This window comes from Octodon degus, unplaced genomic scaffold (assembly GCF_000260255.1).
Source record: "Octodon degus isolate 3935 unplaced genomic scaffold, OctDeg1.0 scaffold00007, whole genome shotgun sequence".
NCBI classification, from domain to species: Eukaryota; Metazoa; Chordata; class Mammalia; order Rodentia; family Octodontidae; genus Octodon; species Octodon degus.
In genome coordinates this window covers 5,549,419-5,572,277 of record NW_004524583.1, presented here as the reverse complement: position 1 = coordinate 5,572,277, position 22,859 = coordinate 5,549,419, and the positions used below count along the sequence as shown (strand labels likewise).

The following is a 22,859-nucleotide window of genomic DNA, read 5'->3' as shown; positions in this document are numbered from 1 at the left end:
AATGTACTAACCATTGTTACTCTCCTAAAATCTTGTTTTGAGATTTTGTACCATTGTTTTTATTTTTTTTTCTTTAAAATAAAAATAACTGATGTCAAAATAAATAATGAAAAAAAAAGAGAGAAAAGTAACCAAGACAGAACCGAATATAGTAAAAACGAAATGCAATTCAGTATAATTTAAAACCAATTATATTTTTAAAACTGAATTTCTGAGATATATGGAGTGGAATCCAGTTAAGAACTCATCTCTAAAAACCTTCAAAGCAATATAGTTGAATTCCTCATGCTTTAACATCGATGGTGACTGTATGATAATAACCCAACAAGCTGGGTACCATGTCTATCAAAAGATACATATGAAAAAAAAGGCCTACAGCAGCGGTGGCAAAACTAGGGCAGGGGTGCCATAGGAGCTGTTTATTATTATCAAAAGCATTACAAGGTTTGCACTGCTAGCCTAGAAAAACCAAGTAAGGTTTTCCAGTTTACAGTTATCCAGTGGCAGTGCTGACTCTTCAGCATCTCACGGCCCAGATTCCTAACTTCCCTTCTCCATAGGCACCACTCACACTTCAGAATTCTTAACTTACGCCCAGTCATAAGAATGGCTCTCTAACTCTTGAGTGTCTTCCCAACCTTTCCACTCTTCATTCCAACTCTACTGCCCATATGATTGAGTCTAGGTTCCTGAATTCACAATTCAAGAACCCAGCGATCTACCCTTAACCTTTTTTTTTTTTTTTTTTTTTAAGGGAAGGGTCTACAGGGTGTTCAGGGTCTCACTACTAGATTGGACTGGTAGTGATCCTCCTGTTTACAGCCTCCCAAGAGCTGGGATTAAAGGCACCCGGCCACCACACCCAGTCTCAATTGCCATCTCAGCATGCCCTGGGGGTGGGGCCGGCACAGCAAGCCTGGGGATCGAACACCCTTACCTTTAAAATGGAACTACAAGGCCTGCATTCTGCAGTTATATCAGCTATTCTCCCACGTTGCCACCTCCCAGTAATATCAGAAAGTCTTTTTCTATTATTGCCTCCCATTTAAATTTTGCTTATCCTTGTAGGTATAGGTTAAACATAAACTGAGAAGCTTTCCACCTCCAGCCAGAAGTGAAATTTCCTCCCTGTGTACTCTTACAGCTCCATAACTGTAGCAAGACACTAGTTAAACATATCCATCAGACATAATTATTCATGCCATGGAAATTTTGTTCTCAGTTCCCCAAACATCTCACATACATCTCACCTGCATGCCTATACTGCATTTATATAATTTTTACCTTTTCCCTTGACCAACTCCTACTTCTCCTTTATGTGTAAGTTCAGAATAGAAGTCCCCTATAAATCTTTCCACCATTGCCCTCACAGTGGATACAACCTCATCACAGCACAGGGACTGGTAACTGGCTACTTTGTAGGAGACCAGATGAGAATAGAGGCCTAGCTGACCTCCTCTGTGAGCATAAAGGAGAAAGGCAGCATGCAGGTACAATGGCACATGGCAGGTTACAGGGAAAAGTCGACACAGCTGAGGTCCAGTGGTGGAAGGCAGAGAATTTTGTTACTTGAAAATGGCAGGATGAGCCAGCTGCTCAGAGCTCTCTGTCCACTAGAGGTAAGAACCCCCTGGCTGCCTGCATTCTAGACTAACTCTGTCTCTTTGTCTTTTATCTTTGTTCATCCTCCATTCAAGGACAAACTTGTAAGCTGGTTTCCCACACTACTTACTTGTCTGTCTACCCATTAGATTATAAACCTCATCAGAGACATTTATTTTATCCATGGTCTCCTCTGGTTTGTCCTCCAAAGGTATCTGTGCAGGAAGCTTGGTCCTCAGTGTAGTAACATGCAGAGGTGGGGGGACCCTTCAGAATTACAGACAATGCTGTTTGGACTATCCAGCCACCAGAACTATGAGCCAAATGAATCTCTGTCCTTCACAAACCACCCAGTGACAGGTATTCTCTTATAGCCAAACGGACTAAGTCAGGGCTGCACGGCAACATCTAGCACAGTGTCTGCCAGGTAACTGGAACATTCTTCAACGAACTTACAACGAATTTATTATCCTGTCTGATTAATCCAGAAACAAATTTCAAAGTGCTGAGCTTTACAAATAGCAAGTACTAATTAAATACTTGTTGCATGAAGAAATTCTCTTGACAAATGGCCTAGATTAATTATCTATAGTCTTCAAACAACATGAATTGAGTTGCAAAACTGTATGAGTACTTAATAATGTCTTTTATAAGGTAAATGAGGTGAACATTTCAAAACATTTTAAAATTAATTCCTTATTAAATCAAACCTAGGAATTTATTGCATTATTGTGAGCCATTTTAATGCATGACTTATTTGTAACTACCAGCAGTCCCTGATTACTATTTATCTGTACTATAAAGATAAATGAACTCCAAACTACCTAGGCTTTTCATCATTTGGGTCTATTATCTGTATTGTTTCTATATACCAACTGCTATTCATAGGCAAGCCACTCTTACTGTTATCTATGAAAGTGATGATTCATCTTTTAAAATAATGATCACAGGGACTGAAGACATAGGGCAGAGCATTTGTCTAGCCTATGTGAGACCTTGAGTTTAATCCTCAATACTGAGATGAGGAAAAAAAAAAAATATATATATATATATGTATGTGTGTGTGTATAAAAATGTATACATATATATTAATCACAGTTCTTTCTTATACCATGTCTCTATTTAGAAAAGACTAGCTCAGGCTTAGCTTTAGTTCACCCATCCATACATCTGTGGGCCTCTTTATTCACAAGCACTCATTCACCTATAAGCATCTGTGTCATGAAAATCCTGTACACAGAGCAGATTCTAATGTCATCAGCGAAGCAGATTCAAGTTACAACAAATGCTTTCATATCCCAATACTACAAGTACTGTATTAGCACTGTATAGGTCCATGTTAAGGGTAATATGAATTTCAGTACAGAATTATTAAATAAGAAAAAACATAAAGTAACTGATAAGACACACCTTAAATGCATCTGTAGCAGTTAAATGAGACAAAGAATGTTTGGTTTTTTCTTTGTTTTGTTTTGCTTCCTTTTGATTTTGAGACAGGGTCTCTCGCTATGTAGTTTAGGCTGGCCTTGAATTCACTATGTAGCCCAGGCTGCCCCAAACCTGTGGCAATTCTCCTAATTTAGCCTGCCCAATGTAGGGATTACAGGCATGTGCCATCAAGGGTAGAATTTTATGTGCTGACATACAACAATACATGGTTATAAAAAAGAAAAATGTACTGTAAAATAATGATATTAATAGTAAAATTGCTTCATATTATAATCAGCACAGTGACATTATTACAGAGATAACTGTGAATCTACCATTTTTGTATTACTTTCAAATGTGTCAACAATGTATATTTAAGAATTGCTAAAAGCTGGTCAAATAGCTCAGCGGATTAAAGTGCCTGCAAGCAGGTGCAGGGGCCAGGTGTTCGAACCCGGCCTGCCGTGCCGACCCCACTCCCAGGGCGTGCTGACATGGCAACTGAGACTGGGCATGGTGGAACGCGCCTGTAATCCCAGCTCTTGGGAGGCTATAAACAGGCAGATCACTACAAGTCTGATCTAGCAGCGAGACCCTGAACACCCTGTAGACCCTTCTCTAAAATCCAAAAAAAAGAATTTCTGAGATGCATTATTCTACTATGTCCCTCCAGCTCTAAAATTCTTTAATTCTAAGAATTATATATGTAAGTGTCTTTGATCTGTCAAAATCCAACATGAAAAAAAAAATCCAACATGAATAATAAATGTCCAGAATTTTATGTCTGTTGCAAAATGTAAGTTTTTAACAATAACCACTGACTACCACCAACTCATGTTGAATATACTCACTTTATGAAGTTCACAAGTTATCACACTCTTACTTCAATTGTAAAAAGCATTATATTTTTAAGAACTAAGAAAAATGATAACTCCCTTTGAACATTTAAAGAAATAAACAAAAGTAAACCTGTCCATGGTTAAAAAAAAAAAAAAAAAATGCTGCGTGTAAATCAAATCCTATTAGAAGGCAACTGTAAGTAGCAACAAGGACCCTAGCCAGGGATTTGGAATCAGAAGATGGAGAAATAAAGAAGTCTCTTGGCTACAAAAGTCCAAGCAAATCGAACAACCTATGTGAGTCTCAACTGCATCCTTTGCAAAATGAAGAATAATAAAAGAATTATATATAACACCTGGCTAAAGGTAGGAGAAAATAGATTCTCAAATATTTGTATAATAAAAACAATGCATTAGTGATCCTTTTGTTCAGGCTATAAACATGTTCCACTCTTTTCATATGAATTTTTCCAACACTGCATGCACAACTGTCCCAACTGCATGTATTTGTTTGTTTATATTGCATATTAGAAAGGAGCTTCTTGCTCCCAACAAGTCCAGTTTTGAGCATCGGTGTTTTTCACTATAAATATGCAAATATTTGTTATCTCACAAATGAAACTCAGGAAGGAAGAATGCATACTTACAAAGCACACCCTCGAAACTCTGTGTTGCTCTCCCCCAAGCTCAGTGCTTTTCTCAGGAACATATACCTGCCTCTTTTCATTTCTTCATGAGATTCAGGGCAAAAGGTCTAGTCAAAGAGATGATCTTTAGTGGCCACTACACCTTCTCCAAAGCACCTACAGATAAATGAGATAGGGGAGTAAGACATACTTAACTTATAACTTTAATTTTTTTTAATTAAAAACAGGATTAGCTCAATTTCCCTTTTAAAGCGTCAGGGGAGATAGCTCAGTACAGTAAGCATTTGCCTGGCAAGCACAAGGTCCTGAGTTCAATCTCTAGTACTGAAAAAAAAAAAAAAAAGGGACCTTGTAAAGATCATAGCAGATTGCAGATCTGGAGAGGAAATGCTCCTAGAGTCATCCAAAAGCCCAAGTGACCTCAGTAGAATTCTTCACGTCTTTGTCCACAGTCAGCACAATCCTCAGTGTCGTTTACCCACACCAGTCACCTATCGAGCTTGCTAGAGCTCAATCTGCTTAAAAGTACTACCAAGCATGTCAAGCAGTTGCTAAACAAAGGATGTAATGAAATTCACATTTACTGTTTGACTTTGATGGTCCAATTGTAGCTCTAGGACAGCCTAAGCCTCTTAAGAGAAATACTTTATATGTTCTTCCCACACTTGGTATTAAAAAAAGAAAATTAAAAGATAAAACAGGGGCTGGAGAGATGGCTCAGTGGTCTAAAGCACCTACTTAGAACAAGTTCAGCGAAGCACAGGGACCACGGTTCAATCCCCCAGCACCACATGCCAGCCAGCCCGCCCCCTGGTGGGCTGAGCTGGCCACACACACACACCACTCTCTCTGTCTCTGTCTCTGTCTCTGTCTCTGTCTCTGTCTCTCTCTCTCTCTCTCTCTCTCTCTAATAAAAAAATAAATAAATAAATAAAAAATAAAAGATAAAACAGCTTTGGCTTCAGGGAAGAGCTGTGGCAGAAATATTTTCAATATTTTGTGGCTGCTTTCAAAACAGGCTGCAAGACTGCACCGAAATTCATCCAGGATGACTGTGGTTCTCCACCTAGAAAGCATATCTGGTACGTCAAGAAACCATTTCTAGAGAGAAGGTATTTTGTGAAAATTAATCAAACTGAACTGTTGAGACATCATCGCCTTTATGCAGTGCCAGAGAGGGCACCCTGCGAGGTACAGGGTGGTACACACTTCACCCTCCTACCAAAGCATCAACCTTCCCTGGAGATGGGGCACACACAAATGAAATTTCTCAGTGACAATGTAAAAGTGCCAAAGTTTCTATTTTCTCTCTGTGCTGTCCAATAACAGTACTCATCAACCAGTAGCTACTAAGCCCTAGCCTATCTGGCTTGTTCAAATTGATATATGTGATAAATGAGATTTTGGAGACATAGTATCATTTTTTAAAAAAAAAGAATTAAAACACCTCTAGGCTTTGTATTTTGATACACGTTGGATGCATTCTTTTTTTGATGCATTCTTAATATATTGCATTAATATATTGCATCTTAATATATTGTGTCAAACACAAATTAATTTCACCAGTTTCTTACTGTGGCTACAACATTCTAAGTCACCTATGTGGCTCACATTCTCTTTCTATTAGACGACACTGTTCTGCATAATGAAATAAATTTTAGCAGAGTAACAACTACCAAGCAAGCACTGTACCGTTTAAGGCCAGTAGCTGTACTGGAGGCAAGCGTCAGATACTTTACATGATACTTGGATCAAAACCGCAAAGTATAATTACTCAGTTTTACTGGGCGATTAAGAGATAAGGTCTATCAAACCCATGAAGAAAGAACGGGTCGGGATTCAATGTCCGATATTTCTACAAATAATACAAGTAAGGAACTAACAGCTAAGGTTAGGCAGATACTATGTTGGCGTGGGAAGAAAAGGGAAGTGATTCAACATTCCAGGAGCTGCAAACTTTCTGCGACTTCAGAACAGGTCTAGAATGCACCCACTTAATATCCTGGAACAGGCAGGCAAACGCCAGAAGGCTCTCTGGAAAACACAGAAAGGGTCCAGGCTCCTGGACAGCTAAAGCGAAACCGGGGCTGGGGGTGAGCTCTGTCCAAAGGGAGGAAGACGGAGTCCAAATTCACGGTTTGATTTGCCCAGGACCCGCCTGTCAACACCCCCGCCGAGGGGCAGAATCAGACCTGCTGTCGCCCCGCGCCTTCACACACACTTTCCCCACCCAGGGCCCCACGCGCTACGCTGGTGTCCCCGCCCCTGGGACAAGGGAAGTGGGACCCAAGACACCCAGAAAAGACAGGGAAGTGGAGGAGCAAGGGCGAGGCGGCAGGGGGCACGTACCTGAGACAGAAGACCACGCCAGGTCCTTAAAGCCGGATCATCGCCCAGGCCCCACCTGGCTCCCGCGGCTACCAGAGACCCAGAAGGTGCAACTGACCAAACGCAGCGGCGCCAACTGACTCCGCACTCCCCAGACTCGCAGCTATGGCAACTTGAACTAGCCGCCCAGCCGCGGCTGGAGGGCGGGACGCGCTGCCGTCGCTCGGCCCTCTGGGAGTCGTAGTCCAACTCCTCGCAAGAACAAGGAGGTATCAAGGGGGGTTGGTCAGAGAAAAACTGCATGTCCCAAGATGCCCTGCGACAGCCCTTTCCGGGACTCTCCCGGAAGAAACCGGATTAGCAGCCTCTAGGGCCCGGGGCCGCGCCTTCTGGCCGGACTCGATTTAATTTTTCTTAAAGGGCCAGTCTCTGTGGTTGTACGGAAGGCAAATGCTAAGAAGATAAACTAAATGGGATCTTGACCCTAACTGTAACTTTAGTGCTTGAAAATCAACCAGTGACGTGAAGCTCCTTTGAATACCAATCCCCAGTGTCGTGTTCCAAAGACTCAAATTCTTAGCACTGGAGGGAGCATAGACGATTATCTACTCAAAACTTTCAGGCCTGGATAGTCAGTGACTTTGCCTAAGAGCACGTGTTTCATTCATGGCAAACCAAGCCGTGGGAAGCTGTCCGCTCAGCACAGTTGCCACCTCTAGGGTGTCACCCCCTGGCTCATTCTAGAACATGAAAGATATATTCCACTGAGTTCCAACGAAGTTCGTTTTAGTCCTAAAGAGAACACGAAAACCTCAACAACAAGAACAACAAAACTGAGCTTTGGAAATAGAAGAATTAGAAATTAGTAACATGGTTAAGTCTTTCCTTTTACTCTGCCTAAAAGGCCACTGGACCCTTGGGCTAAAATCAAATTTCACCTTATCTGTGAAAGTTTTCCTGGTTACCTGAAGAACAAAGGAACCTCGCATTTTTAAATCTCATTTAAAAAAAAAAAAAAAAAATCCCTTTCTCTACTCTCTCTCTATCTCTCTATCTCTCATAAATTTATATTTATACAGCAGAATATCTGATATAGCAGAATCACTCTTAACAGTTTTTTCTGGTCAACAGTAAGATACAAAGTCTATTCCATATCCAGTTTAACCATAAAACTAATTCCAAAGACCTACCTATGTTTTTGAATCTGTCTTCAAACTAGTTGCTTAAATTCTTACTGTAGAGGGCTGACCAGATAGCTCAGCAGATTAAAGCATCTGCTTAGGCAGAAGCAGGGACCAGGGCTGGATTCCCTGCGCAACAAGCCAGCCCCACCCTGGGGGCAATTGAGACTGGGCATGGTGGCTCCTGTGCCTGTAATCCCATCTCTTGGGAAGCTGAAAACGGGAGGATCACTAGGAGTCCGACCTGTGTAGTGAAACCCTGTAGACCCTGTACTAAAAACACATTTAAAAAAGAAAATTCTTACTGTAGAATATACCCCACCTGACACAAAGTTTAAGAAAATTTCAGAACAGTCTTAAGTTTGCCCCATAGGTATACAGAAGTGTAATTATGGTTCTTAACATTTTAATTTTTTCATTCATTTAATTCATCAAATTTAAGATAGATCTGCCTAGGATCCAAACATCATATTACATACTGAAGTTACAGGGATGATGACAGAATATCATAGTACTTTCTCTCAAGGTGCTTAGAGCCAAATGAAATACACTAACAAATAAATAATTACAAAGCTAAGAGCGAGGACACTGCAGCTGTTTCTGTGGGCAGACATAACAGTGATTTTTCTCAGAAGAAATTCTGACTGACTTCCACAAAAAAAAAAAAAAAAAAAAAAAGGACTACAAAAAAATGCAATTTCAACTGCAGTAACAAAAAGTGATTCTTGACAACCTCTTCACAGGCCAACCATGTTTAGAGAATTGGGCTCAATTATGACGACCTTCTTTTTAAACCAAATAAAGAAAAAAATTAGAGGACAAAACTGAGACCACAGGTTAAAAAATAAAATCTGAGTTAAGTATGACCTCTGTGACCAGATCTGGTGAAACAGGAGAGAGGACAAGTTGCAATGTTTTTAGGAATGAGGACCCACGGTCTTGCAGTTGGAGGACACTCAGCTGCGGCATTCCCTCCATTCTTTAAGCATATGTTGTAAAGACATTCATGAAATAGTTCTTCCAGAACTGCTTCAGGAAGTGCCGAGGATGAGGGGTACATGTGTGGGAAGCACAGGAGAGTACCCTGAAGGGGATTGATGCCAATGTGTCTTTCGATGTAATAAAATTTTTAGATTGATAAGAGCTCATGATTGAAATCCACACAGCCTTTCTGAAGCCGCTTCCTGTTGCAACTGGAGGATGAGGACTACTGTCATGTTGTCCAGGAAGCCCACCTGCATTGCAGTGCAGCCCAGTAACAAATGAGAGGGACAAAGTTTTACAAAAGGAAGACACCTTATTTTTGAAGATGAAATAGAGGGAGAAAGGAGAAGATACATACCTACCCTGACAAGGAAGAACCAGAGTAGAAGGCTCTAGAAAGACAGAGGACCCATAGGCCCTTTGTTCTCAACTGATTTTATGTGGGTCTGGGTGTGAGTGACTCTTTCCCCTCCACCCAGAACTTACCATAACTGACTCGGCTTCCGGGCACCTCTGCCCAAAGTCATTTCTTTGGACAGTCCATGTGCAGCTTCTTTCTGTGTGTTTGTTTGTCCTTGACAAACATTCTAAGGCCTTATCTTTGGGATGGGCAGCTAGTTAGCAAGGAGGTGACTTATTTTTGGCTAAATTAGAGTTAGTAGAGGATGTTTAGATATCTGTTGTACTCTGTTATGACCATGGAGTGCATAATATAGTGATTCTAGAGTGAACACACTTGTAAGTAAGTGTATGTGTCAGTGCATAGGCGTGAAGACATACTACCTTAAAGTTGGCCATCCTCTTTTTGCTTCCTCTTTATTTTTCTGGAGATGGGAGCAGCTTGTTATTGGTGTACCTTGCTTTTCTCTGTGTCTTACTTGTCTCTTTGTGTAAATCTGAAGGCTGTTTGGTGAGTTTCTGTATCTTCTCTCTCTCTCTCTCTCTCTCTCTCTCTCTCTCTCTCTCTCTTTCTCTCGGTGGGGAGTTAGTTTATTTATTTATTTATTTATTTATTTACCTACCCCATCTTTGACTTGTTTCTGAGGAGACTCTAGAAAATTTAGTCTTTTAAATCCTTCTAGTCAGGAAGGAAGACCTAAGAAGATTCCTTATTTTAATTTTTCGTCTACTACCTGTCTAGGCTGTGAGCTCTGAGGTAGTAATTCCACATCTAGTTTCTCGAGCCATCTCAATGGGAAGCACTGTTGTGTCATACTGAATAAATACATAGGTGGGCTAATCAAGACACAGGTTCTGCACGTGTAGCCCAGTGGTAGACCTCTTGCCAGCAGATACAAGATCTTAGGTTTAATCTGGACCACAACAGAATAAATAAACTAATATAATAATAGCAATGAGAAGAAGAGGAAAAAGAAGAAGGAGGAGGAAGAAAAAGGAGGAGGAGGAAGAATAATATTCTAGAATGCAGCTAGTCTGGAGTGGGTAGGCACAAATAAGGGAAGACAACTATCATAGAAAAAGCTGTTGCATGGCACATGGAAGTAGTTCAAGCAGAATGGACAGAGGGTGTGTTTCTCCAATATCTTGAAAATTCATACCTCTGTGGAACAGCAATAGTAGACTGATTATTTCCATCTGCCAAGAAAATATATGTCAAATTCTCCTCAAATGTTTATTTTTTTCCTCTGTGGCTCTCCCCCTGCTTCCATTTCAGCCAGCCAAACTGTTCTGCACTCATGAGATAAGAGCGAATGGGAAAGAAGTTGAGGGTAAAAAGAAAAAGGCAAAACAGTCTCTTCCTGAATGTGCGATATTAACCATAAAGATTCTCAGACAGGACTAGCTATGGGATTGTGGGGTCCATTACAGAGTAAAATGAGAGGCTGTTGTTCCAAGTTTATTAAGAATGTCAAAAGGGCAACAGTGGCTGAGCACTGAGCCAAGTATCAGGCTCTTCTGAATACAGTGCCATCTGAGATGACACAGGTCAAACCAAACCTGCAAAGCTGGCCACACTGTCCCAAAGGAGCCATAGTATAAGCAAAGGACTTAAAAAAAACTATTATGAACAAGAACAGTCTACAAAAGAAAAGAAAGTTATGACTGTGATAAGAAGCAGAGAAGAATGGGTCTGAAAGAGAATGAGGTTAAGGCACAAAGCTGGAGATGTAGGTAGGGAAAAAAGTCTTATGTCCAGGAAGTGCCCAGCCTGTACTCAAGAAAATCCTGTTCATAACCTGAACCTAGCTTCCTAACCATTGACATATGGAAGGATGTCCCTTCAAAAGTGACCTATATTTTTCCCAGATTTCCTAGCACAAGTGATGAACCCCTGTGATTGTTAGTTGTGACATGCCCATTTGATTTAAGCAAGGACTTCTTAGAAGATTAGTAAAGTTCTAGGTGTGACTGTGGATGACTGACATACAGTCCAACCAATGAATGGTGGAAGAGCCACTTTAGATGAGGTGGTACTAACCAACTGAACTATACCATGGTGGAATGAAAAGGGAAAGGAAAAATAAATGAAAATTTTGGGGAAAGACTTGTCTCCTCACTGCCTTTGGACATTGTTGACTTCTGTTGCAGACTAGCACTAATGACTACAGTGAGCTTCTAGGCCTTTGAATTTCAATTGTTACTACATATACTGGTTGTCCAGTATACAGACAGCATTCTGGACACTCCTGGCTATGATCCCACAAATGGCTAATTTAACTCTTCTGCCTTTGATCCTCTAAGTGTACCTAATCCCTCTGTGAAATTACAAGTATATTTTATATTGATTCTATTGCTCTAGAGAACCTTAACTGAACACTGCCTAAATCATTAGACTTTGCTTGACACCTTCTAGCTGCCTTGGATGATTAAGCTCCTTTGCACTATCTCAGGATGATTGTTGAGTCATAAGAAAGAAGAGATCTTGTAAAATGCTATGGGTAGATACAGAGCAAGACCCTGTCTCAATAAATAAATAAATAAATAAAATGGTATGGGTAAAATAAAAAGAAAATCTCTAATATTCTGAATTGATGGTACTGAAAGTATTCTAGGCCTCTAAGTTAAATAAGAGTTAATATACTGTCAGAGAGGGGCTGGGCTCTCAAGGAAGTCCACAACAACAACAACAACAAAATAAAGACATTGCTTTTGTGTAGTGGACTCCATGCAGGAAGTATGGACCCCTTGCTGTCTACTTGGGGCCTATGGCAGTAGAATGTGCTGCAGAGGTGGGGTGGAGGTGGGGAACATGAGACAGAATCTGCCTTTGCGCAACAGCAGCCATGCATGTTCCTGAACCTTGTGGGGGGGGGGTCCACAGCTCGAGATGGTAACCAGGTTGTAGCACTGATTACAACATCACGAGTGGTTGTCAGTCATCAAGGGGGAGCACAGGGGTAATGATGACTCCAAGTGACTCTGGTGTCTCACTGACACCTTCACTTCAGCACACTCACTGCCAGAAAAAAATAAATAAATAAATGAAGACATCAGAACTGTGGCTGGAGGCACACCTAAAGATGACCAGATCTCAAGATAAAGATGCAATGACCAAACCTACCTACCTCCCTTGAGGGATAAACAATAACTTACAATTACACCAGAATTAGCACCACTGGTCCAAGAAGTCCAGGTAGACATCAGTCACCAAAGTAGGTGGCCAAAACTTCCAGACCCTCCCTTCCCAAAAATGCCTTTCTGCTTTCCATGTACCCATGCTATGTGACCCACTTCCCTATTAGCTCAATATAGTTTGATTATAGTTTGACCATGTTGTTATCTGCACTGGGACTTTGCTATAAAAATTACCCTTGTCTCTCAAGAGCTATCTATCCATAAACCTTTCCTACTCTTAACATCTATTGTCCTCTAACAGTCATTCTTCAATTTTTTAGGGGACACAAACTCAACACATCCAACATCTAACAGGTTGTGAGTTATATTTCTCCTATATTAAAGGATCAATGTTGAAATCAACTCTTTCTAAACCAGAAGAAAATAATCCTAAGTAGTGGAGTCAAATTTTCCAGCTAACTTCCAGTCTAAGAAAAGTCAAATGATAAGATGTAGTAGCCCTGCTATTACCCATTATTCAAATAGTCACTTTGAGTCATTTGTGACAGGGAAGCATGACTGATCCCACATTCTTTTCAGTACACACTTACTAATCATGAGTAGCTGTCACTGAACAGCAAAGCTTTATGTCACTATAATTCAGATGCATTTAGTCAAAATGAGAAACTATCAATGTACTAAATCAAAACCAAACATTACTATAGTCAAATAAAATAGCTTCTGTTCAACTTTTTGGAAAAAAAGAACCACAGATTAATTATTTGGTAAACACCATTTTCTGATATATGGATCATGTTAATGGTTCAAAAAAAAAAGAAAGAAAACATAGTACAGCATTCTATAGCCCTGCCTACTTGTGTGTTGGATTTAAAATGGTTTTGTGTATAATGGATCTGCGTGCAAAGCACTTTTCTCTTAATTTAAACTGATTCATCATCTCTTATGGTTATTTGCCCTGGCTTAAAAGTTATGGTAAGAAAAGAAAATTGCTTTAATGATTATCATAGCTATTTGTTGAACAGGTTATTTGAACCTGTTATCCTGAAGGCTTGTTCCAATTTACAAAATTGAAATGTTATGCCTAGGAGATTTTACTTACATTATGATCTCTCCTGAGCCAATTTCATGCTGACTAACTCTAAGTTTAATGTTACAGGGCTAAGGATATTGTTCAGTGGTAGAGTGCTTGCCTGTCATGCATGGCTCCATGGGCTCAATCTTTAGACACACACACAAATGCATACACACACACACACACACACACACACTATGGATTTCGGCACTTTTGTTCTCAGTAAAGGTAGAGTAACAGAGGCCAGATTTACCCTCCCATCAGAACCAAACAGACCAAAAAAAAAAAAAAAGCAACACTTACAGAAAACTGCTTTTGAAGACAGTGGGTACCACCATGTGTGGTAGCACTACCTGTAATTCTAGCATTCAGATGGCTGAGGCAGGAGGATTGTGAATTTGATGTCAACCTGTGCTACACAGAAAGCTCAAGGTCAACCTGGCCTATATAATAAGACCCTGCTTAAAAAAAAAATCCAGGCATTTTGGTACATATCTATAATCCCAGCACTTTGAAAGGCTGAGGCAGGAAGATTGCAAGTTTGAGTCCAGCCTGGGCAACTTAATGATTTCATGAGACTATCTCAAAATAAAAATAGAAAAGGGTCTGAGGATGTAGGTCAATGTGGAACCCTGGGATAATTACCCAATATTAAACAGGGGCGGGGGGGGGGAGGGAAGATAGTCCACGCACATCAAAGAAGGACAGGAAACAAATCACATAAGGCAAATCATGATTCCATAACTTACTGCCTTGAAAGAGCATTCAGACCACCGTGGAAAGAGAGGGAACTCAGGGGATCCCAGTGCATGCTTTAAAATGAAGCCAGATTAAGAGCCTGAGAAGATGAAGGTTGGTGGAGTTTTCAAGCCAAATTATAGGAGTACAGCGAACCATGTAGAATGAAAACTCCAGAGAACTATGAATGGTCTCCAGGAAATATTCAGCAGAGCACTAAGCATTACATACATGTGAAAACTGGAGGCTGGAGAGAGAAATAGCTAAGAAGATCAGAGAGAAAATTCCCTCTTACTCAGTCTCAGGAAGAGGGACAAATTCCACCAGCCAGACTGAAACTCCTCACAGGCATGGAGCGTTGAATAGATTATTTGGAAGGGACTTGCTTCAGAATTGGGACAGAGATGACTGTAGATTATGTGCTTCTCTTGTCACACCTAACCTTAAAAACAAGACCCAAGATTATCAAACTGTTTTAAAGTAATTTAACAATATGGATGAGTCTTAAAAAAAAAATTAAGTGCCAAAAGAGACATTTACAACCTGTTTGCATCCAACCAATTATCAAGCTTGCAAAAGAAGCAGGGGGGAAGAAAAACTTCTTTAGAGGGGGTAAAATGAGCCAATCTAAAATAACCCAGAAATGAACACAATATTAGAATTATCAAACAAGGACCTTGCTGTGGGTTAAACTGCATCCAAAAAAGGTAATTTGAGTTCCGACACCTGAGATGTGGGAGTGCGACCTTATATGGAAAGGGCTCTTTATAGATGTAGAAAGTCATATGTTAAAGTCAACTAAGGTTATACTGCATTAGGCCCTGTGCCAATGACTGACATCCATACAGGAAGAGGAAAATCTGAATACAGAGACCAGGGGGATGTCACATGTTGGAGAACACACTGCAGTGACCAAATGCAAGGGTTTCAAGGATTGCTGGAAAACACCAGAAGCAAGAAAGTGTCAGCAAGAATCTTCTCCTAGAGCCCACAGAGAGACCCGTACCAATGCTTTCATCTCTAGCCTCCAGATCTCCAAGTAATTTGATTTCTGTTGTTTTAAGCAACCAAGTTGGGATACTTGCTTTGTAAGGAAAGTAATACAGATATCAAAAGAGTTATCATGCGTTAGATGTTCAAAAGCCACTTAGGGCAAAAAATACATGAAAAGAACACAAATTGAACTTCTAGAAATGAAAGCTATGACTTATGAAATGAAACATACACTGGCTGGGATTATTGGCATGTTAAATATTGCATAAATATATTTAAAAAGCTGATTGTGAAGACATAATAGAAGGAACTTTACAAATTAAAAACAAAATAATTTTCTTAAAAAGTTTAAAACAGTTGTTTTTGAAATAACTTCAACCAGTCTAATATCAGAGATATAATTGGAATCTTCAAGGAAGGAAAGAGAAATTAAAAAACAGAAAAAATATAGAGACACAACGGTTGCAATTTTTCCAAATTTAATGAAAATCATAAATACACAGATCCAAGAATCTCAAAATCTTCTATGTACTACATAAAAGTATTCATAGAACAATTATGAAGAGGCTTGCCAAGTTTGGAGATGGCTGAGAGGAGACACACTGTGGGGCCTGGGAAGGGTCACCCAGGTCACCTGCAAGGGTGCCCAGTGGGAAAGAAACAACAATGTGAGCAATTGTCCAAAGCAAGGGAGGGCAGGGGTACCTGTCCCGTGGACATGGAGGAGGCCCAGCAGGCTAAGAGGCCTTTCTCCCCGCCCCTTTCCAGGGAGGGACTGCTGAATGAGAAAGAATAAACAGAAAATCCCAATTCCAGCTAACTGATACATGCACTAAAAGAGAACTGGATGAAGATAATTACTCCTGCAGTAGAACATTTGGGACTCCAGATAAACTTTAACTTGAAATCAAAAACTGTAAAACTCAGAACCTGTAAAGAACCCAAGGATCCTCCTGCTCCTACAAAAGCGACTGATTTAGGAAAGGCCTTGGTTCTGGGATTTCAGCTGGAGGACGCACTTTTCCTCCCCAGAGTGGTCGGCCTCTTTCTAGAGTCTTGAAATTACAAATGTTGAGCCTCTAACGGGAGCCCCTGTCAAGGCCAACAGCGAGATCTTTGCGCCCAGGAGGGACTGATGCGAATAGTCTTGGCTGACGTGAAAGTTTACATCCTCGGCTCTTTCCTAAACATCAAAATGGCCAGAACTGCCATTTGCAACCCACGCGGGGAAATCCTCCAGGAAAGATTTATGGCAGTATCCACGCTGTGGCTAGCAGATGAACAGATTGGCTCTGATTTCAAATGAGAGACTAGGGATTCTAAAGAAAAAGAGCGGATACTCTGCAGGTGGTCACACGAAACTGTGTCACTTCAGCCTGGATTCGTTCTTCCATTCTCAGCCAACAGCACACACAGAGGGAAAGGTTTAATAGTGTTCATACTGAACAACTTTTAGGACAATTTAAGTATCAAAATATGAAATATAACATGGTATTTTTCACTTTTTTTTTTTTTGTATTTTAGGGACGGGTCTACAGGGTGTTCAGGGTCACACTATTAAATCCAACTTGTAGTGATCCGCCTGTTTACAGCCTCCCGTGTGCTGGGATTACAAGCGAGCACCACACACCCAGTCTCAATTGCAGTCTCGGAGTGACCCTAGGGCAGGCCCAGCAGGGCAGGCCCGGGGACCTCCAGCCCCTGAGCCTACTTGCAGGCGCTTTAATCCTCTGAACTATTTGGTCAGCCCCGTATTTTTCACTTTAAGTCACGTAGCAGATTTGCAATTTAGAATCCTCTCATTTAGTGGAAATTTATTGCATAAAGAACCCTATTTAAATTTTGTTTTTATAAATTTCTAAACATATCTTCTCTGTAAATTGTAAATAAAAGAATAATCACACAAAAAAGAAAAGAACTATGAAGACAGGATATCACCATCATGATCACATAGATTTTTCTTTTCTTTTTCTTTTTTTTTTTTGGGGGGGCGGACAGGGGGTTGAACTCAGGTCCTTGTGCTTGCCAGGCTGGTGCTTAGTCTACTAAGCCATCTCGCCAGCCCTCAAATAGATTTCAATCAGTGATAAAGAAAATTTAAAAAGTATCCTGGGTCAAGCTGGGTACGGTGGCGCATTCCCTTGATCCTGGAACTCCAAGAGGCTGAGGCAGGGACATTGCCTGTTGTCAGCCCAGTCTGGGAAATTTAAAAAATTAGTGAATCCCTGTCTCAAAATTTAAAATATAAAAAATAAAAAAGGCTGCATCTAACTCCTAGTACAACACAGCAAATACACAGAAACCGACAGTATATTGTAAAGAAACAAAGGATGTTATGATAAAATGACAGGTATGTCCTTGGAAACAGTGCAAGTGACAAGACAACAGAATAATCATCTTAAAATACTGAAAGGAAAAACATCTGCCCATGTATAGTTCTAAATCTAACAGCGATAACCTCTTTGAAAAGAAGGCAAACGTAACACATTTTCAGATACACAAAAGCATAAATAATTCATAGCCAGCAGATACGTACTGTAAGAAATATGCATGAAAGTTCAGCAAGCAAAAGGAAAATAACACCAGGGAAACAAAGACTGACATTAAAAAATAAGAAAGACCAACAAGAGTAACTCTCTTATTGTTTTAATCTCTTTTCAAGGGCACACTGGACATTTAGCAAGAGAGACCATTTCTGAGGGAAAAAAAAAAAAAATCAAAATCCAAGTATCACAAAATTTGAAAATTTTCAAATCATGCAAACTATTCCCTGTGTACATGGATTTAACTAAAGTGAGTAACAGTGCAATATCTAGAAAATTCCCAAATATTTGGAAACTAAAACCCATGAAGCAAGAGAGAAATCAAAAAGAAAAATTAAATATTTTAATCTAAATAAAGTTACAGTATATCAAAAGCTGTGAACTTATCAAAGCACCATACATGCCACAAGTCTATAGCACTATACATGAAAATACTTTAAAAAGAAAAAATTATCTTGAATTAATAACCTCATGTTCGTGAAATCTCACTTTAAGGACTCTAAGAAGAGCCAGCCAAATAGCTCAGCGGATTAAAGTGCCTGCAAGCAAGTGCAGGGACCAGGGTTTGATCCCCTGGCCTGCCATGCCGCCCCACCCCCACCCCCAGGGTGGGCTGAGATGGCAGTTGAGACTGGAGATGGTGGCGCATGCCTGTAATCCCAGCTCTTGGGAGGCTGTGAACAGGTGGATCAATATGAGTCAGATCTAGTAGTGAGACACTGAACACCCTGTAGACCCTTCCCTAAAATACAAAAAAAAAAAAAAAAAGGAAAGAGCATATGTCAATGAAGTAGAAGAATGAACTCATAAAAGCAAGAATTTGCCTGTTTGAGCATATTAATGAAACAGTTTAGTGAATGTACCAAATTGGGGGGAAAGGATGAAAACTCAAATTATCAATATTAAGTATAAAGGAACCAACATTAGAACAGATTAATAGATATAGACAGAATAATACTGCCTCCAGGGCACACCGAGCCAGCACGGAGACCAGGCATGGGGGCACACACCTGCAAATCCAGTGCTAGGGAGGCCGAAAACAGGAGGATCACTACAAGTCTGAGCTGCGCAGTGAGTCCCTGCACCAAATACATAAAAATGGAAAGAAAGAATCTTAAAATATCCTGAGTAATTTTATGGCAATAAGCTCAACATTTTAGATTAAATGGACAAATTAATTTTAAGACTCAAACTAGTAAAGCAGCCTCAAGAAAAATGACATAACCTGAACAACACCATATTTATTTTTTGAAATGTAATCCTTAGTTAAAAACTTTACTATAAGCAAAAACCAAGATCTAGATAGTTTCACTGGTAAAGTTTACCAAATATTGTAACTAAGAAAGAAATACCAATTCTTACAGAATTTGAAAATGAAGAGATGTTCTGAACTCATTCTGTGACAGAAGAATTAATTATCCTGGTGCCAAAACTAGACAAATAAATTACAGAAAACAGTACCAGACTACTATTCTTTATGAACATCTCTGCAAGTCTTCTAATTGGTATTTTAGAAAATCTAAATTTTTACAAACCTTTTATCTATTTATTTGGAACAAGGTCTCACTATGCAGCTTGGACTCATAGTGATCTTTCTGTTTCAGCCTCCCCAGAGCTGAGATTACAGGCGTGCGCCTCTATGCCCATGGCTGGCATGGCATGCTCAGGGTTCTGGGCCTGGCATGGCAGGAGGTACCACGGATTAAACCCAGGTCCTTGCACCTGCCAAGCAGGTGCTTAGACCACCATGCTATCTCCCCAACCATAGAAAATTTAATCAAAGAATATTTTTTAAAGGTAATAAACACAGAGATAAATCTTTCGGAAAAACAAAGGAGACCAGAGTCAGAAGAAAAGGGGAGGGAGAAGAGAAGAAGGTGGCGAAAAAATAATTAAGACGTGTGATACACATTCACCAGCTCCCTACAAGGAATGTAGTCCTGATGTGCTGTAAATGTACTAATAAAATTTTAAATGTAAAAAGATAATAGATACATCATGATCAAATGGAGCTTACCTCGGGAATGCAATGTGAGTTTGACTTCCAAAACTCCTTTACTGTGATTCACCACATTTGCAAATTACCATGGAACCACCACAATCAAGACTGAGAAATTTTATTACACAGGAAATTCCCTGGTGTCTCCAGTGAGACTTTTCTTCTGTATCCCAGTCCTTTGCAATCACTGGTCTGTTTCCTGTCCTTACAGCTTTGCCCTTTAAAGATGTTATATAAATCCTATTTATATGAACAATTACATACAAATAATGTTTTGCGTTTGGTTAGTTGTGCAGTCAAGCTTTGCATTCTTTATGACTCAATAGTTCGTTCATTTTCATTATGGCATAATCTTCCACTGTACAGATGCATCGCCATGCTTCACCCATTCCCTAGTTGAAAGACATGTGGCTCGCTTTCCATTTGGAGTGATTATCAGTAAAGATCCTAGAAACCTTGGAATATCTATGTATAGAGCTGAACAAATTTTCATAAGTAATACAGACACTTATCATTTAGTGACCAAGTCACATTCCTGCAACTAGGTTGTTAGATGACTTGATTAATAAGTGAGGAATTATACATACTGTGAGCATTATAATATTCAGAACAAATCAATAGTCAAAAGAAACTTCAACCTGGTGATTTTGATTCTATTTGCATAACTCTTACACGCAGTGCTGTAATAACTACAGGTCTGTATAATACAATCAGCAAAAATTACAGAATTGTATAAACAAGGTATACTACACAAAAAAGCATTTTGGTTTTATAAGTGGTAGGTACAGAACTGTACAAAAAATAAGACAGGCCATAAGTCCAAACAGTGGGTCAGAAGTCTGAACAGTTGTTAAACAGGTGGTTAAATGAGGACAATCTATATTAAACATCATAATCTGAGAATCATTCAACAAAAACAATTTGTTTTTCTAAAGAGCACACGCTCTCCAATAATCTTTAAGATAAACTCCAGAAGCCAACAACAAATCATCACATCAGCTGGTTTTAGGTAATATGTGTTGATCCCTCACATATCAGAAAAGGCAGATATGGAAATTATTCAGAAAAGCCAAGCTACCTTATTATATAATAATAATAAAGAAAATGCTCATCAATAATCATGATTAAAAAATAGATGCAATCTTGATATGATGTGTAGCAAATCAATAAAGTGTCTATTTCTATGTTTCTTCACATGCTCTTTCCTGGCATCTTAGCAGCTTCCATGAATTCTTCAAGGTTGCACTGATTGAAGAATTGATACTCCCAGAAGCTATGTTTTGAACGTGCAGTTTGGCTTATCCATGAAGGAGCTTCTTCAGGTCTTTGTAAAGGAGCAATGAAACTAAAATACTACTAATAAGGTATCACAGAACCATGAACCTGCTTCCCTCTGAAAATGTCACTGGAAATGCCAAATATTTTTGACAGTGAAATTGGCATAAATTGAGCCACTGATCTGACTGCCTTTGCAGTAAATTCCTTGGAGGATAGAAAGATATATAAAACTTGTAGTAAAGGAGATTGCTGGCCAGGAGTATAAGATAAAAATTAAACATAGAAAAAATTAGACATTCAGGAATAACAATGATGATTAATTGTTTTCAGGTTCTGGTGATTCAGATATATTGATATATATTCATCCATAGGACATGAGACATTTTTATATATCAAAAAGTTTTAAAGGTATCACTTCTAGTGAGTTTGTTTATATCTGAGAAATGAATTTAACTGCAAATGAATTTTTTTTATTATTACCCAAGGAACTCTTGGAAGCAAACAGTCCTTAGAAGTAAGCCAAATAAAAAGAGAGTGTGGAAAGCAAATAGTTCACATTTCTCTGGCCCTTGGCACACTCTTCTGCCTGTGTCATATGTGTTCAACAGGTGTCATAAAACCATGCTCCAAATTACTCCCTTCTGCATCAAAACAAGCAAACTGCACATTTTTTGGATACTGAGGCAAAGAAAGCAATCTCACATTAAGGTTGCCTCAACTTCAAAAAATGTCAGGTAGCCTATTTTCCTATCATCAGACATTATAGAAATAATAATATTTTGAAGACATTTGTCTCTTACTAAATCTTGTGCTTATTTGCACAACATGCTTAGTGAATGTACAGTGCTCTACAGTACAGTGCTGTACAGTAAAAGCCATAGTACTGTATGAACAAGGTGTACAGTACCAAAAAAAGGACACTGAGACTCTATGAACAAGATACACAGAACTAAACAAAAAAAAAGACAAGTCCCAGCAGCGGATCATAAATCAGAGCCCTGCAACTCTTCCTTCAACAAGTAGGTCATTAAGCGAGAATGTCTTCACATCAACCTAACTTCCAATTTAAGATACAGAACACTTGCACATTCTCTCTTCTTAACAGCCACCTCCCTTGAACTTCTACTTTGATTTCCATCACACTGGCTTTTCCCCAGTACCAGAATTTCACACAAAAAGACTTATGCAGGACAGACAGAGTTTATTCCTTTTGTCCTGTCTTAGTTACTCTTCTCGCCTTGCTGGGCCAAAATACCCAACACCCCAAATTAAGGAAGGGAAAAATTTATTCAACTCACAGTTACTGGAAGTTTCAGTCCATACACAGCTGGCTCCAACGCAGAGCGGCGCACGGCAGAGAGCAGCTTTTCATGGCAGCAGCAAAAAACAAAAGATCAAAGGGTGGGAGGGCAGCTCTGGCAGCTGGCTAGCCTCTTTCCCTTCCTCACACTGTGATGCAGAGTACCCAGGGCAGGTTCGGCACCCACACCCACGATAATCAATCACAAACTCCAGAAGCTGTCCCATGACTGCATGAGGCTTGGTGGGGGATATAGAACGTGCAAGTGTTCTGTATCTTAAATTGGAAGTTAGGTTGATGTGAAGACATACTCGCTTAACGACCTACTTGTTGAAGGAAGAGTTGCAGGGCTCAGATTTATGATCCTAGACACAAACCATAACATGTCCC

At 39.7% G+C, this 22,859-nt stretch overlaps 1 protein-coding gene, 1 non-coding gene and 1 pseudogene across 2 annotated transcripts in view; 2 read left to right on the top strand and 1 right to left on the bottom strand.

The window, feature by feature from the left end:
* The window catches only part of Cep128 (centrosomal protein 128), a 253,260-nt gene extending 246,267 nt beyond the window's left edge, over positions 1 to 6,993 (bottom strand). The window contains exons 1-2 of the mRNA XM_023701326.1: positions 6,866 to 6,993; positions 4,517 to 4,672 (exon numbers count right to left, since the gene is read on the bottom strand). The gene's annotated coding sequence lies outside the window, so the exon portion shown is untranslated. The remainder of the gene's footprint in view (positions 1 to 4,516; positions 4,673 to 6,865) is intronic.
* A 5,374-nt stretch (positions 6,994 to 12,367) lies between these two features.
* On the top strand, positions 12,368 to 12,429 carry LOC111813423. The gene has a single exon (XR_002818696.1). It is a non-coding gene; the product is annotated as a small nucleolar RNA SNORD48 (small nucleolar RNA).
* A 3,503-nt stretch (positions 12,430 to 15,932) lies between these two features.
* On the top strand, positions 15,933 to 16,630 carry LOC111812639 (annotated as a pseudogene).
* The last annotated feature ends 6,229 nt before the right edge of the window (positions 16,631 to 22,859 follow it).